Here is a 16,029-nt window from a genome sequence, read left to right as displayed (position 1 = left end):
TGTGCATGTATTTTGTTGATTATTATTTGATTGCCTAAAATGATTTATGATCTGTGTAAAGTACAGAAACGTTGTTAGTCTTTAGTTGCTTGTAACTTTGATAATTAGGCTTAATAAAATCTTCATTGCCATCAGTGGTAGACATGGTTGAGAGTCACTACATCCCTAATTTAATACGTGATACAGGAATTACATTTGCAATGTAAAAATTGCTTTTTCTGACATATATTTAGCTTTTCTTGGGCTCTGAATGAGAACCCACACGCTCAGAAATAAAGATGTAAAATCTGTCATAGGGTGTTACCCTTACAAAAATACACATTTGTACCTAAAGGGTGCATATTAATTCCTCAAACATACATACTGCTACCTCAACATATTGGCAAGGAAAGATATATTTCTGAACCTAAATAGTACATCTTAAGAATTTTTTTTTAAGGGTACCATTCCAGTGCAGCTTTTGTACTTTTTTGGGGCAGTACAGCTCACTCACATTAATCATAGCGTGGCACTGACAGTCAGTCTACTTTCTGTGTTTTCAAAGCAATGAAAGCATACTGGTTTACTCAACCAAGTGGATTATAAAATGGATCATGTAAAACATTTCAAGTATGGTTTACTTGACTTTACCTCAGAACAGCTGGACTTTACACCTGCTTTTGTGGTTTCTTCTTCTTCTTCCTTTATTTCTTAATGCCATTCCAGCACCTACGGCTATATTCATGGCGAGAGCCAGTTAATCCATACACAAGTTTTATTCAGACAAGTTGATCCAAACACAGGTTGGGGGAGGGACAATTTGGTATCTCCAATTTGTGTAACTTGCATGTTTTGGGCCTGTGGGAGGAAACCAGAGTAGCTCTTGTGGTTTAAACGCATATGTGTTTATGTGTTCGAACAGCCACAAAAGACCACCCAATCTGCCTATTTAACTAAAATGTTATATAATGTAAAGTGCACAATGTTTTTCCATTGCTCCGAAATCTATTTGTCTAAATCCAATGTTTTTATTGGCTTTTAACATCTTACCACAGACCATCGCCTTGAAGCATGACAGAGGCAGTCAAAAGTGGACAGAAGAGACAGATTTAATCACCAGATGCCTCATTTATAAGCATGCAAAAATCCACGGCACTGTAAATGGTCTTTAACATGAAAAGTGCTTAGTGCCACATCAGGGCAGAGCAGACGTATGCACTTTTGCTTGTTCGATTGCTGCACATTGTAAAAAATCCAACTTCGAAATTCAAGTAAATTGGACAAATATTTTTTTGTTGAAGGGGGTCAATTTATTATTTTGTGTTTACTGAATGAAATAAGCATAATCACCCAGATAACAAATATTATTTGACTGGACTAAACAAACAATAAAAAAAACAATGGTCTGAATGGTTCCCAGCATGCATTGCGACATGTTCACTTCTTTGGTTAATATTTATTAAAAAAGATGACTGTTTTAAGGTTTGCTGGCTTTATTTATGTTGTTAATGTTAGTTGTTGGATTTAGAGTTATTTTGAAGGTCTGTTCATTGTTACCATGATTGAGAACTGTGTGTTCAGTAGAGGATGACACAGTGGGTTAACGCGCATCATTGTCGCCTCACAGCAAAAAGGTCTCTAGTTCAAGCAAGGGCTAAGTCAGACAAAGACTTTGTTCAGGAGATGTTTCTGCGTGGAGTTTGCATGATCTCTCTGTGACATTCACTCCCACAGTACAAAACATGCAGGTTAGTGGAATTGGAAAAACTTAATACTCAATTCTTGGGTGATGTAATTTATCTAACTCAATTTACTAAGTTATGCCAACTTAAACTATTTGGGTTTAAGCTTGTGACGTTAACGCAATTTTTAAGTTAGGTGTCCTTGTTGGTTTGGTCCTTGTTGGTTGAGTTTACTGAACATAGCATTAATTAGGCATCGTTTAAAGCAGTGTTTCCCAATCCTGGTCCTCGAGGCCCCCCTCCCAGAAAGTTTTAGATGTCTCCTTATTTAACACACCTGATTTAACTCATCAGCTTGTTAGACATTATTACCATTTTTGAAGTAGGCTGATAAGTTGAATCAGGTGTTTTAAATAAGGAGACATCTAGGGGCCTTTTTGCACCTGGTTACTTCATGTGTTTTCTCTGATCGGATAGCTATCTGATTTGTTAAAACTGTTCCATTTACATTTGGCCACATAAATGCATCTTGGCAAAACGGATATGAATCCGATCTTTTACCCCCGCCCAAAATGCAAATACACTATTTATTACTCCGCCTTAAAAAACTTAAGATGACGTTTATGCAACAATAGGCGGCACTTATTGTATGTTGTACTGTATGTTAGGCAGGGGACGCGCGTCTCCTTGCTCAGCATGAGCTAAAGCTCGCAGTACAGCGCAGCAGGAGAGTGACAGCGCGGTGATTTCATGTACAGGTCCATGACAGGAAAAGCATTCACAAAACTCTCTCTTAACGTTTATTTCTTTGTTTAATATCATTTGAGTTTGTCATTAGACTCTTTTATTGATTCTAGGAAGCTTTTTTACCCGCTGTCATCACTCCATAAAGCAATAGGCGTGTCATCTTTGTTTGTTTGGCGCTCTTCCAGCTTACTTGCGAGTGACGTGTTTACGTTTGGGAGGAGTAAAGCGCGACGTATGTGGTTTCATCAACCAGATGCATTTACACTTCTCTGAAATGTGTCCCAGAACACCTTCTGAAGTGGTTTGAGTGATCGGATTTAAATCCGTCTCGAAATCGTTTCAGAGGGCATTTATACCTGGTCTTTTTACGATCAGATAGCTATCCGATCGGAGAAAACGCATGGAGTGACCAGGTGTAAAAAGCCCCTAAAACTTTCTGGGAGGGTGCCTCGAGGACCAGGATTGGGAAGCACTGGTTTAAATGATAAAATCTGAAACTGTTCAGCTGTGCATAATTTCAAAAAGTACTCAAATGTACATACTTTCCCATAACAAAAATAGTACATACTTTTGTACTAGCACATTTCCAAGGGGGCCTCGAGATGACTTAAAATTAATGAATACTGGACAAAACAAGCATTAAAACAAGCAAAAATCAAGATGCAATTTTTTTTATTTTTTGGCCATTTTAGTTATAGATATGTATAAAGGCTAGATGTCTCGCCTGAGCTGCTGGCCAATTGAGTGGAACGTCCGCATTTGGCGGCCATCTTACCACAGGGCGCTTGCTCACTCGTAGCATTGTGTTTAATGGAGCATGTACTTTTAAATGACCATAACTTGCTCAATTTTCTACCGATTGTAAAACGGTTTGGTGTGTTATAAACGTCAGAGATTTACCTATGACACTGCATGCTTAATGAATAATTTTCATAAATCATGTTAAAGCATCCAGAATTATGGCCATGTTAATAACGCCTGTAAGAAACCAAACCGTTTGACAACCGGCAAAAAACCGAGCAAGCAATGGTCACCCAAAAGTAGCTGCACCATCAAACACAATGCCACGAGTAAGCGAGCTGTCCGAGGCAAAACGGCCGCCAGACGATGACGTTAGGGACTTCGGCGTAAGACATCTAGCCCTTATACATATCTATGATTTTAGTAGCAAATCAATTCAAGTTCAATTTAATTTTATGTGAAAAAAATTGAGTGAGTGGGGGACCATATTGTTGTTGGCATCTGTAGGGGGCCTTAAATTGAAAAAGGTTGGGAACCATTGTAGTAGGCGAATCATGATGCAGGCATTGTCTTTTATGGCAACAAGAGATGACGTCATGAATTACGGCTGAACTGGAAGGTACAGTATAAATAGGAAGCATATCAGCTTGTCCGGCTTGAAAATACACAGCAAATTGTGCTCAATCAAGTGTTTTAAATAACAAACAATGAAACACATTCATCTGTGAGAGAGTGAGATGAATAGGTATAAAAAAGATGGGTGATTCAGAGAAAAAGGAATCGATAAAGGAATCAGAGGAAGGAGATAGGATGGAGGTAGATGGGGAAAATGTACAGATGTGGCCTTTAAAAATGCGCGGCTCAGAGAGCAGAATGCCGCGAGCACTTCCGAAATTCTGAGGCATTCTGCAGAATGGGTGTTCGGTGGGCAGTTGTGTTTCACGTAGACCATACTGACGACAATTTGTGTGCTCGACTTCATGCTAAGCGTATACTGTATGATACTGCACGTCAACCAAAACGCTAAAGTGACGAGGGGTTTCAATTGAAAGGACGCACGCAGCCTGTGTCTCTGCTTGTTTTACTCGCACCTGATTCCGCATTGCAAGACTTTGCGCGCGCGTCTCCTACAACAGTCTCGACAAGATGTTTAAATTTGACCCACGCGCGAACCTTGTCTCTCTCAATGCTTATGAAATACTAGCGCCTGTCTCTCCGCCTCGCAAAGCCTTCATGCCCTCATCTCCAAAAATGGACGATGCGTTTAAACCAATTTTTTTTACATTATGGTTTAAACTTGACGCACACGCGCAGCCCAACACTGCTTACAAGCCTGGCTCGTTATTGAAAACAAACTAAAATTTCATTTAACTGGTTTGCTAATTTCACTTGAATGAAATGACAATGAACACATTTTCTACTCATTTAAAAAATCCCAAATGTATTTAATATTTTGATAATTATGAAGTTGAGTATTGTTTACAAAAACAAACATGCATACAAAATCTTCCCAGTAAAACTCAGTCACCCATTTAAATATTTTAACTTTTTGTCAAAGTTGCAGATATAATGACCCCACTTATTTAAATACTGTTAGTCCACGTTAAATACCATTTTACATTTCATAAAATAAAGCAGTGTTAATTATATTCTTAATTTCTTTTTTTTAGAACACACAGTGTGTCTACTGGCGCACCCCTATCCAAAAAGCACTACCAATTTTATTAATAAAGTAGTTATTAACAGGAAGTGTTACAAGAACGGGTTAGAAATGAGCATATATGCTTTCCAGTAAGAGCTTATGTGAAGATTCCCAATGAGATGCTATAATGGCCAAAGATTTGGGCTTATCGCAAAAGTGTGCAAGGCAAAAAAATGTGCGAGATGTGGAGTAGAAGATGATTATGGGAGATGTGAGGAAGAGGCTGAGGTAAAGGACTATAACTGCGGGGTGCCCTCAATGTTGCATATGGCTGCGCAGTTAAGCTGAAAGCTGTAGAGGTACAGAAATAGAGGGATAAAACAAATCTTTTGTATGTGGAAGCAGTGAAACCACTGGAAAGAAGGACTAAAGAGAAAGTAGAACAAAACAATAGAAGGGGACAGAATGTAAGTGAAGCAAGAAATCAAATAAGGAAGGAAGAAGCAAAGGGAGTCAGTAGGAAGAATTTTGTGTTATGGCAGAAGGAAGACTCAAACAGAAAAAAAGAAGATTCAAATAATTGTGAAGTCAGCAGAAAGATTTCTAGGGGTTAAAGGGCTCACATGTCAGAAGGTAAGGGATGGACTAACTTTGGAGTCACAGCAATGTCAGGAAACATAGCGTCGCTGTCCGATGAAAACCACGCATGTCCATTTTGCAGATTTTGAGATTTTTCAACGGATTGAATGTCCAGGTTCATTTCCGTATACAGTATGCTTCACATACCTAAATGACCAATGAAAAGTTGTGAAATCATGTCATCTGATTTTCACGTATATCCATTTGGTGTCAAAGCTGTCAATCACGCCGAATATCTCCCGCCCTGTGAAAGCATCTCGCTGGTCTCGTGAAGTTTCATCGCATTTCAGCACTGGATAGCCGAATAAACATAGCCTGGTGAGACGATTCACGCTTTTAAATGCGTACTTTTCCCCTGCAGATCAGATCACAGATCGGAGTACACCACCCCCTTCAATACGATCCAAATTTGCATCCGATCGTCCTCAATCGTATTGATTAAGGTGTTTACATGAAGGCTTTTCAATACAATCAAGCCATCAATATGATTAGAAACAGATTATTTGGTTGCATGTGGTTGCTACTGACTTTCCTTCATCGAGGTAAACGTTTCCCCCCTGACGCCAGACGTACGTCTAGGAGTGACAACATTACAGTAGGACTGTGCAAACAAAGTATCTGTCTAGCATTACCATGTCAGTGTATTGATTCATTGTCCCTTCATAGTTCGCAAGAGACAGTTAATAAATGTATAATTAATATTAAATAAACTAAGCGTATTTAACAAACCAAGAGGTAGGCTATTTAATAAACTGAGCGTTTTCATCTGTCAATATGAAACGCGACTTGGCCATTCTAATTAATGATCGGAAGAACGCGTATCGACCACCGTTACTGTAAAATATGCACGTATGTCCATTTAAATTTTGGTCAAATGTGGATTATATCAGTGGTTCTCAAACTGGGGGCTGGGGCCCCCAGGGGGGCCGCGAGATGGTGTCAGGGGGGCCCCAGTTTTATGACATTTTATAAAATAAATTAATTTATCATGAATTCTTTGCAATTAAACCTAAAAAAATAAGACTACTAACCAACAGCACTACTTCATATCATTTAATATGTTTTGTTTAATCAAAAGTTGAGTTTTAAAACAGTTTCTTGTCATAAATTTTCTTTGGGGGGGCCGCGAAGGAATGCGCCATACAAAAGGGGGGCCGCACGCTGAAAAAGTTTGAGAACCACTGGATTATATCATTACACTGGCAAGAATATCATTACATGTAAAAATGCCGTACCAAGTATGAAAACGTTACATTCAACTGCTTTTATAATACGATGTTTTTTCCACTTCCTGAAAAGTAACTGTTTTGGACATATGTGAGTTTCATTGGGCAGCGACGATAGGCTGGTCATTATTCATGATGAAATTAATAATGCAGTGGAATGCAAGGAGCCTTTGGCTAATGGATTGGAGTTTAAAGAATATCAATCAGGGGCAGAGGCAGACTTTGTAGACATTGGGGGCTTAGCCCAAATCTAAAGGTTTCAAAGCTTGGTTCCCTGCTGATATTTTTTCTCCATTTACGGCAGCTTTATAAACTATTTTTTAATCTAAGTGTTCTCTGTATTGTAATTTTGAAACTGTAACATAACAAATTTTGACAATGACACTTTAACTTCTCTTATCCAAAAATAGGCAAAATATGTTTGCTGAAGGCTAATCCAGTAACTATAAAGCTACATAAGAACGAATAACAATTTTGACTTCACTAGCAGAACAATTTCTTACCTGCTTATTTCTCTCTCTCTCTCTCTCTCTCTCTCTCTCTCTCTCTCTCTCTCTCTCTCTCTCTCTCTCTCTCTCTCTCTCTCTCTCTCTCTCTCTCTCCCCTCCTCTTTTCCTATTTGCACTGACAGTTATCACACATAAGGATATTTTAATGTAAGAGATTGAGAATTTACATTTTATAACTGTCTATCAATGTATTTCTGAAGTAAAATCATTGCGAATTTCAGTGAAATGCATTTGAACAAAACATAATTTGCCTAAGTAATGTTAACTATATACTTTCTCACCTTATTTCTGACCTCTTTAAAAAAAAAATTGTATATCCATCTATAAAAAGGGATATATGCAACAATGAGCCAGTTTTTTTCAAAGTTTTAATTCACTGTTATTAAATGTACTTTAAATACAATGTTACCAACGACAGTGTTCAGCAGAGGAAGCAGACTAGATCAGAACGCAACAGTAAGTTACACGTAACGTTAGCCATGCAGATAATATATCAGTTGACGCTATTTAACAGTATTTAAATAACATAACTATAAATATACACTTACAGTAATAACGGAGGCACTGTAATAAAGAGACTTTGAAAAAATGTGTTTACTGTGGGGAGATTCAGCATATTTATTTGCCTTCAACTCGCATCTCTCATTCATTTTCAGTGAAGTGGGGGACCGGAGAGTTTATAGCTGAATGCCGCCACCTAGCGTACTGGATTAATTCATTTTAGATCTGAAAAGATTCGGGGCTTTTGACAAAACAATCGGAGCTTGAGCCCCATAAGCCACCCCCTCGCTCCGCCCCTGATATCAATAAAAGATATAAATGTGATTTGTATTCAGGATTCTTGGCTTAAAGCGTCACTATGTAAGACTGGCTCACGGCTCCCCCCGTGTGGTTAAAAAGCTTAATTGGCTGTTATTAGTGTTGTAAATACTGTTGTTAGCCTCTCCGAATTTGTTAACAGAACTGAAAAAGTCATTTGGAAACCATGTCAACCGGACAGGTAAAATAGACCGTGCTCCAACCCGACCATGCGACTTAGAAAGTGTGGTTGTAGCCGCTAAACTTGTCTTCCGCCATTTTGAGTACCTGAAGTGGTCGCAAAAGAACTAGAAGCTATCCCTTCAATATGTTGTGAGCATCAAATCGCTATTTTTACAACACTAAGAAGGCTCGACACAACATGATAATTTGCTCGAAGTATCACCTGGGTTTCTACACATGATGGCGAGCGGACACCATAACAGCCAAAGTCAGTTGTTCAAAACCTCTTTTTAGTAAACTCTGTGTACGCAAACAATGTTCTCAATGCTCGCGTTCATGTGTAGAGATCCAGGTGATACTTCAAGCAAAGTTTCATATTGTGTTGTGCCTTTTTAGTGTTGTAAAAATAGTGGTAGTTCAGTAGCAGCAGACAGTGGCTGGAAGAACACATCAGGGGTCGAGTAGGCACCCTAACCAAGACATTTTTTTAAAGTAGTGTTTCTTTTCATGACAGTCGAGGTGCGAAATGTTGTCTTTCATAGCCATTTTCCATAACCGTAAAAATCATAGACAGTAAAAGATAATAAATCCGTAAATTGTAGCAAGCTAGCTAATGCTTGTCAGTAACCTACTGGTACTCTGTAGGTACTCAAGATGGTGGCAGGCAACTAAAATGACGTAAAAGATCACATGACTGATATTCATGAATAGACCTTTCTCACAACTTCCGTATTTATGACCGGAAAGAGGCAATCGTCACGGAAATCTACTTCCTCCGCAGTCAAGGCAACATAAAAAGCTATATCTGTTCCATTCATTCCCTGTTGATGGTGAAGTTAGACAGAAATGGATTTATGCTATCCGGCAGAATGAAGGACCTAACTTCACCATAAAAAAGGGGAGCACTTATGTATGCAGCAGACACTTTACTAAAGACGACTACATTTTAGGGCTCACTGGTCGCCGCTTGCAACCACATGCTGCCCTAGTCGTTTTCCTTGGAACGAGTTCACCCCGACACAAACATACGAACACGGACATTACATTACCAGACAAAAATGTTAACTGATAATGATAGCATCCGGCAAACGTTATTGTTGCTACACACAAGATGTTCACTTGGACAACCATAGACAGTAATTGAAGGTAATTGGTACCATAATGCTTCATTCAAAGCAGACTATAATGTTTTAGTAAGGTAGTCTATATCATCTACTATACATACATTATGTGTAAGTGGACACGCTAATAATGTGTCGTTTTAGTTAACAGGTCAGTAACAGTTAGCCTTGCTCTCTACTTACCTTGATATTTATGGACAAATTCTTCATGGAAAAAGTTTTTCTACATGAGTGGTATCACATCATCAGATGTAATATTTGGCAAATCCGTTAACGAAGTTGAGTAGACTCTTTGATCCATTTTAAACTTGCCCGGGTTTATGTTTTTCTGGTGTGTTGACGCTTGACAGGAACTCCGCTTTCACAACGATTACGTATTTCCGGTTATTGTGAGAAAGGTCTATAGGAGGCAGCTCAGATTGCAGCAGCAATAGAATTCGTCCAGTTAAGAGTTGTTCTAACACTGAAATAATTTTAGAGACATTATTTTAAAGGTCGATAAACTACAAGGTGTTGCTTTAAACCTACTGTATACTTTGTTCTGAAAGGATACTCGACAATGAGAAGAGATAGAGCGGGAGGTAATAAAGTAAGAGTAGGTATTCAATATAGGAAAGTAGGAATATGGAAAACAATTGAGTATGTAGTAGTTGAAATATGGAACCAAGGGAAGAAGTGTGTTATAATAAATGTATAAGATATTAAGATTTAATAAATTGGGAAAAAAAGGACAAGATGATGAGAGAACTGTACTGGAGGCTTAATGGTACATTCAGGATAGCACTTAGTTTCTTTGTGTGGAGTGTGTAACACCACCTCATTGTCCCTAATGGTTGAATCATCTGATTGTGCTAATCCTGTTGGAATTTAATCACGACTAGGATGCGATGTCTCTTTTGAGATGGGATGTTTACACAAATCTTATCTCCATTGTTACAGTCATCCTGATGTGGCAAAATCTGATTAACACGGTGCCTCAACAGTGTATGATACTGGGCCTGTCTTGCTGATACTACACCATGTCTTTCCTCACTCAATAATCATGAATTAATACCTTGTCACCCATTGCAAAATGATCTTTCTTTTGAATTAACTTGACATCGCTGGCAGTTTGCCTTTTTTGAACACGATGTAAAAACAACATTCCTTTGTGGTGGCGTGCAGGGTGTTTCAATACGCCAGTAGGAAGGTGTCCAATCTCTTTTGAATGGAAGTTGATCCTAATGAAAAACATAAAGCCTGATTTACTGTCTGAGCCATGCTTTCTGCAAAGCTATTCATCGCAGGGTGAAAAAGTTCAGAATGTGTGTGTCTCTTCATTGACCTTGAGAGACACACACATCTGAGTCTGAAACCTTTGGGAGGTAAACTGTACTTCGGGGAGTCCATAATGACTAAACCATGTCCTAAGAAATTGAATGGTCTTAGTAGATGTAATTGAATCCATTACACAGACATTGATGCATATGGTGAGCATCTCAGATACATGTGTCCTTCAAATGAACCTGCAAAGTCCACATGTATGCATTGCCATGGTGAGTCAGACTATTTTCACGGGTGTAAGAGTAAGAGTGCCAATGGTTGTCCGTGGACGGTGATCTGTAAACAATGTAATCTTCTGCCCGTGCAGATATGGGACAAATGTCTGTACTCCAAAAACAATACCAAGTGCCTCTCTTTCTAAGCTTTTCATGTCACTTCCGCCACGCTGGTCACTTCCGCCACACTGAGGGAGAGAGAGAGAGAGACGAGGAGTCGCAAACCCGGAGCTCCGTTGAGCTTATCAGCTAAATCCTATTTTTTTTTAAAAAGGTAAGACTCCGCTTGTCATTGTAACCTGCACTGCTTGCCACATGTACAGTTTAGCTTCTTCCGTCAGCATAGAGGGGTTTACATGTGCTAAGTGTATTGAAGTAGTAAGGCTGACGGAGAAGGTTGCAGAACTACTATTGCCGCAATAGTTAGCCTGTCTGGAACCGAGCTGACTTAAACCACTATAATGTATGACACTTGCATTACATGCGAACGGCCCCTACGCTAATAGAACTCTGTTTTTGTCTCCCTGTCTCGTCCTCGACCCCGAGGACAATGAGACAAACAGACCCAATTCCTGTTGCTGTGAAGGTAATCGCACCACTGATCTACTGGCTGTCCTTCAACGTGATGCCCAGCCGATGCGCGACCAACGACCACCGGCTGAACCAGTTTAATCCGCTTACCCGCTTCCTATCCCTACCGAATCTATATATATATATATATATATATATATATATATATATATATATATATATATATATATATATATATATATATATATATATATATATATATATATATATTAATTTCACCCAAGGGTATTTTGTCCTTCTAGGAGTTTTTCCCACCGGGTTTTCTCCTAGGTGTTTTTTTCGTCCCAGGGAGAGTCAGCCAACTTTGGCTTAACTTAGCACTTTACTGTATACGTGACATTATTAATACGCTTGCTTGTATGGTTTAACCTTAGCCGCTATATTCTACTTCTTATATTATCTATTGATTTTCTGTGTTCTCCTCTACATCTACTCATGTAAAGCTGCTTTGCAACAATTAACAATTGTGAAAAGCGCTATATAAATAAAATTGAATTGAATTGAATTGAATTGAACTTATGTAGAGCCTGAGCATCGTTGCTATGTCCCAAGTACTCCAACAAGTTTTTAAAGAACTCACACTTCTCACGCTGGACACTTAGCCAAATTTATCCAGACGACTGAGGACTGCATCCACATTTTTGAGATGTTGCTCATCATCTGACTCAGTGACTAATATATCATCTACAAAAAATTGGCCCTGGCATTTTGGCCCAGACCGGCCCACTACATGATCATAAATCTTTGTGCAACCTTGATTACCATTATAACTCCATATAAAGATTGAAAAATATAAGAGCTGACACGTGACATTACAAAAATGTAAGTGCTGTAAAAGGCTTTGCAGGTTTTAAAAATAGTTTTTTTTAAATAGTATTAGCCAGTGAGGCACAATGTTTAAACTAACCATTCTGAATACCTTATAATGACACTGAGACCTGATTAATGTTACAATGAAGTCTTGCGACTGAGCCATGAGTCCCATTACAGTGTGCACAATATTTTGATCACTTTTTTTCTGAACACACACCAAAATCAGCAGTGTTAAATCAACATGAGTAACACAGTATGAGTAACACCAGACCTGGTGGTCCCCATATATACACCAGCAGTGTTGATTTAACACTGATGATCTTGCTGTGAACCTTTTACCAATTCCAAACCACAGTTATTTTAATAACCAACCTTAATTTTTGTATATATCTTTTCCTTTCATCCTATTTTGTGCCCTTACTGCCCGAATCAGGATTTGTATAATAGTCACACTTCAATTTAGCAATTTCCATGCATGGTATCTTTCTTATGGACATTAAATAATGAATTTCCAGTGTGTGTGTTAAACATTTTTTGGCCCGTTTTAAATGTAAAAGAAAATGTGCCTAAAAATTCTGCACACTTGAATATAAGGTGCTTTTATCTCCAGCCAGCCATCATTTACAATAATGTATTACTTATAAATGCCTTATTTACAAAATTAATGGTAGTTATTAAGATTGATTTAGTTTGGAAATAGTAAAATATGTTTGATAAAACCTGTGATCAAAAGTTTGATGTAGCTACCTTTTAATTCTGCACACACTGTATTTTATTGCAGTGTAATCACTGTCATGTCAGCCATTAGTCTATCACTTGTGTTTTTGACTGCGCTTTATTAAAAGGATATCTAACGACAGTGTTTTAAAAGCAGTTCTGCTTACCGCACTTCAACTCGGTTCTCAGTTGTTTCTTATTTTGACAGACGCACACTGATGCTGCATGCCTTATAAAATGCCCTAAAAGTTGTGATTGGGCTAGCCAAATGTCAAATGAAAAAGAACCAATGGGCTGTTGATTAGGTGTCTCCTGGGCTGGTCTGTCCGGAAAAACAAACAAACATCTTACGCTAACTTTTTTGGAAAATGCTGTACATTGCCACAGGGCCGGCCCTGGGCATAGGCAGAATAGGCAAATGCTAAGGGCGCCGCCGACCCCTTGGGGCGTCCGTGCGCCCAAATTATATATTTTTTTAATATATGTATATAAACATTTAACTATAAATATTTAATTTTGCACAAGAGAACAGCAGTTATTAATGAATTATTAGTAGCATAGTATCTTGGAAGATCGTTCTTGTTAAATAGCTCTGTGGCTATACTGCACTGAAGCGGCAGTTTAAAATATTACAAAATATTTTCAAAATAAAAAAAACAAGACAAAGCTGTGCAGTTTGTTTCTGTGTAAGTTTATGAACAAAATTATTGGAACACAATTGTGATTCTGTGATTCTAAAGGGCACCAGGTGAAATCTTGCCTAGGGCAGCAAATTGGCCAGGGCCGGCCCTGCATTGCCACCACGCCTTTTCGCAATATTAATGAATTACATTAAAATAAAGAAAGAAAGCAACTGGCTGCGTTGCGCGATGTACGAGTGTTATGGACTGGTCAGACAAAAATAGTGTGAGATGTATGATACGTCTGTATGATACTCTCTCTCTGTTTCTTGTGTCAGATCATCGCTCTCTGTCCATCTGACACAAGAAACAGAGGGAGAGGGGTGGAGCTTGTTAAGAGATGATTGGGCCAGCCCAGTGTCAGTATGGAAAATGAACCAATGGGCCGCTGTCCCTGCTTTATGGGCCGGTCGTTGGCCAATTAAAAAAATATATTATACCGGCCCCCAAGGACGTTGGCCCACCAGGCATTTGCCTGGTATGCCAGATTACCAGTCCAGCCCTGATCATCTAGGTCAGTGGTTCTCAAACTTTTTCCGCGTGGGCCCCCCCTTGCGTACAGTGCATTCCTTCGCGGCCCCCCCAAAGAAAATTTATGACAAAAGTGTTCTAAAATTTAACATTTTAATTAAACAAAACATATTAAGTTAGTAGTGCTGATGGTTAGTAGCCTTGTGTTTTTTAGTTTTAATTACACCGAATTCATGATAAATGAATGTATTTTATAAAATGTCATAAAACTGGGGCCCCCCCGGCACCATCCCACGGCCCCCCTGGGGGCCCCGGACCCCAGTTTGAGAACCACTGATCTAGGTAGTAGTGCACATTAAGTAGGCCTCGTCAAATCTGACCCATTGCCCTTTGGAAAAAGGCAGGTGCAGATGCAATTCTAAAAGGTAATTATTTGTAATGGAAAAGCCCCTTTAATGTGGTAATTGCAAGGTACTTACGTGATCTTTCAGTCACAGTATCTTGTAGGTATGTATTTGAAAGGTCTAATTTAGTGAAGCACTGACCCCCTGCTAATGATGCAAATAAATCCATTATTCGTGGAATTTGGTAACAGTCAACAAGGGCAGGATTCACTGTTACCTTAAAATCTCCACAAAACCTCATATCCCCATTTCTTTTTACAGCTGGCACAATCGGTGTGTGTGGCCCATAGACTGTAAAAAAAGATGGACGATGCCCGTTCGCTCTCTTCCATTGGTGAAAAGAGAAGCCGCCAGTGTCCCGATATGGCGCTGACATCTTGGGTCTTGAGTCTGAGCAGTAGCGATTTCGGGACCAGTCCTGCGCAGTAGTGAGCGGGAATTAAAGCCGTGAAATCAAGATCCCGCCCTCGCTCTCGCAGAATGCGCATATCACACAATATCACAGCTGTCAAACATGAGGTGACACCACCGTTTTAATATAATTAAATAACTAACTAAACACAACTAACTAAAAACAAACACAAGGCGGGCTTTATGGCCTATACTGGGACCAGTCACTGGGCGCCGATCGAGATGTTTTGGCTTCACTTTTCAGGGCTTGTGCGGCACGCTTGGTGTGGCCCATAGACAGTAAAAGAAATGGACACAGCGACCCCGTTGGATTCAACGGAGACAAGTGAAGCCAATTGGAAGCTCACACTTCCGGGGGGTCGAGCGTACTGCGCAGACTCAAACTTAGCTTGGTGACGTGAGCAACCTGTCTGACAATTGTAAGTCTTCTAATAGCTGTGCCAAGAGAGATCTGAATCACCCACCGAATCTTGCAGAAACATTTTGTATTAAGTATATTTAGTATTCTGATTAATTACTTTGTCATTTTGCATAGTATTTATTTATTTTAAAGATTAACGCCAGTACGCCATATTCTACATACGCTTCTCCTCCTGTCCAGAGTAACCCCCCAGTCACATTAGCTACAAGAGACAGAGACAGAGCGACAGGCTACCATTCATTTTCAATGGAAGTGGCCGTTTGCCAGCGACAAGCGACGAGCTTAATAGCTCACAAAATAGACAATTTGCCAGCGACAAAATAGACAAGCAGGCTATTTTATGCAAATATTGAGAGATGCGACAAAGCGACTGCCAATCGGAGTGAAGAAGCAGCGTGACGTAGGTCTGTGGTCGAGTCTGAGAAAATAATTCAAGATGGCGGAAAATGCACATTTACTGTATGTATATATCTGATAAGTTTGGCATTTTATCTCATATATTTTGTTACTTTTATCGAGAAATAAATACTTTTAAATCCAAAAACACCGTTCTTGTAACTTAACAATACCTCGAAAGTGACTTTTGATACCGCTTTTAGAAACTAGCCAAGGAACGCCCATCAAGCGAGTGCGTGTCGCTCGGTGTCGCTCACTTTTTTAGCTAATGTGACTGTAGGGTAATTTCTCTACTGTGCGACAGAGAGTCGCGTGGTTCC

The sequence above is a fragment of the Misgurnus anguillicaudatus genome, chromosome 19 (genome assembly GCF_027580225.2).
Source record: "Misgurnus anguillicaudatus chromosome 19, ASM2758022v2, whole genome shotgun sequence".
Lineage (NCBI taxonomy): Eukaryota > Metazoa > Chordata > Actinopteri > Cypriniformes > Cobitidae > Misgurnus > Misgurnus anguillicaudatus.
Note: the sequence above shows the minus strand (reverse complement) of the source record.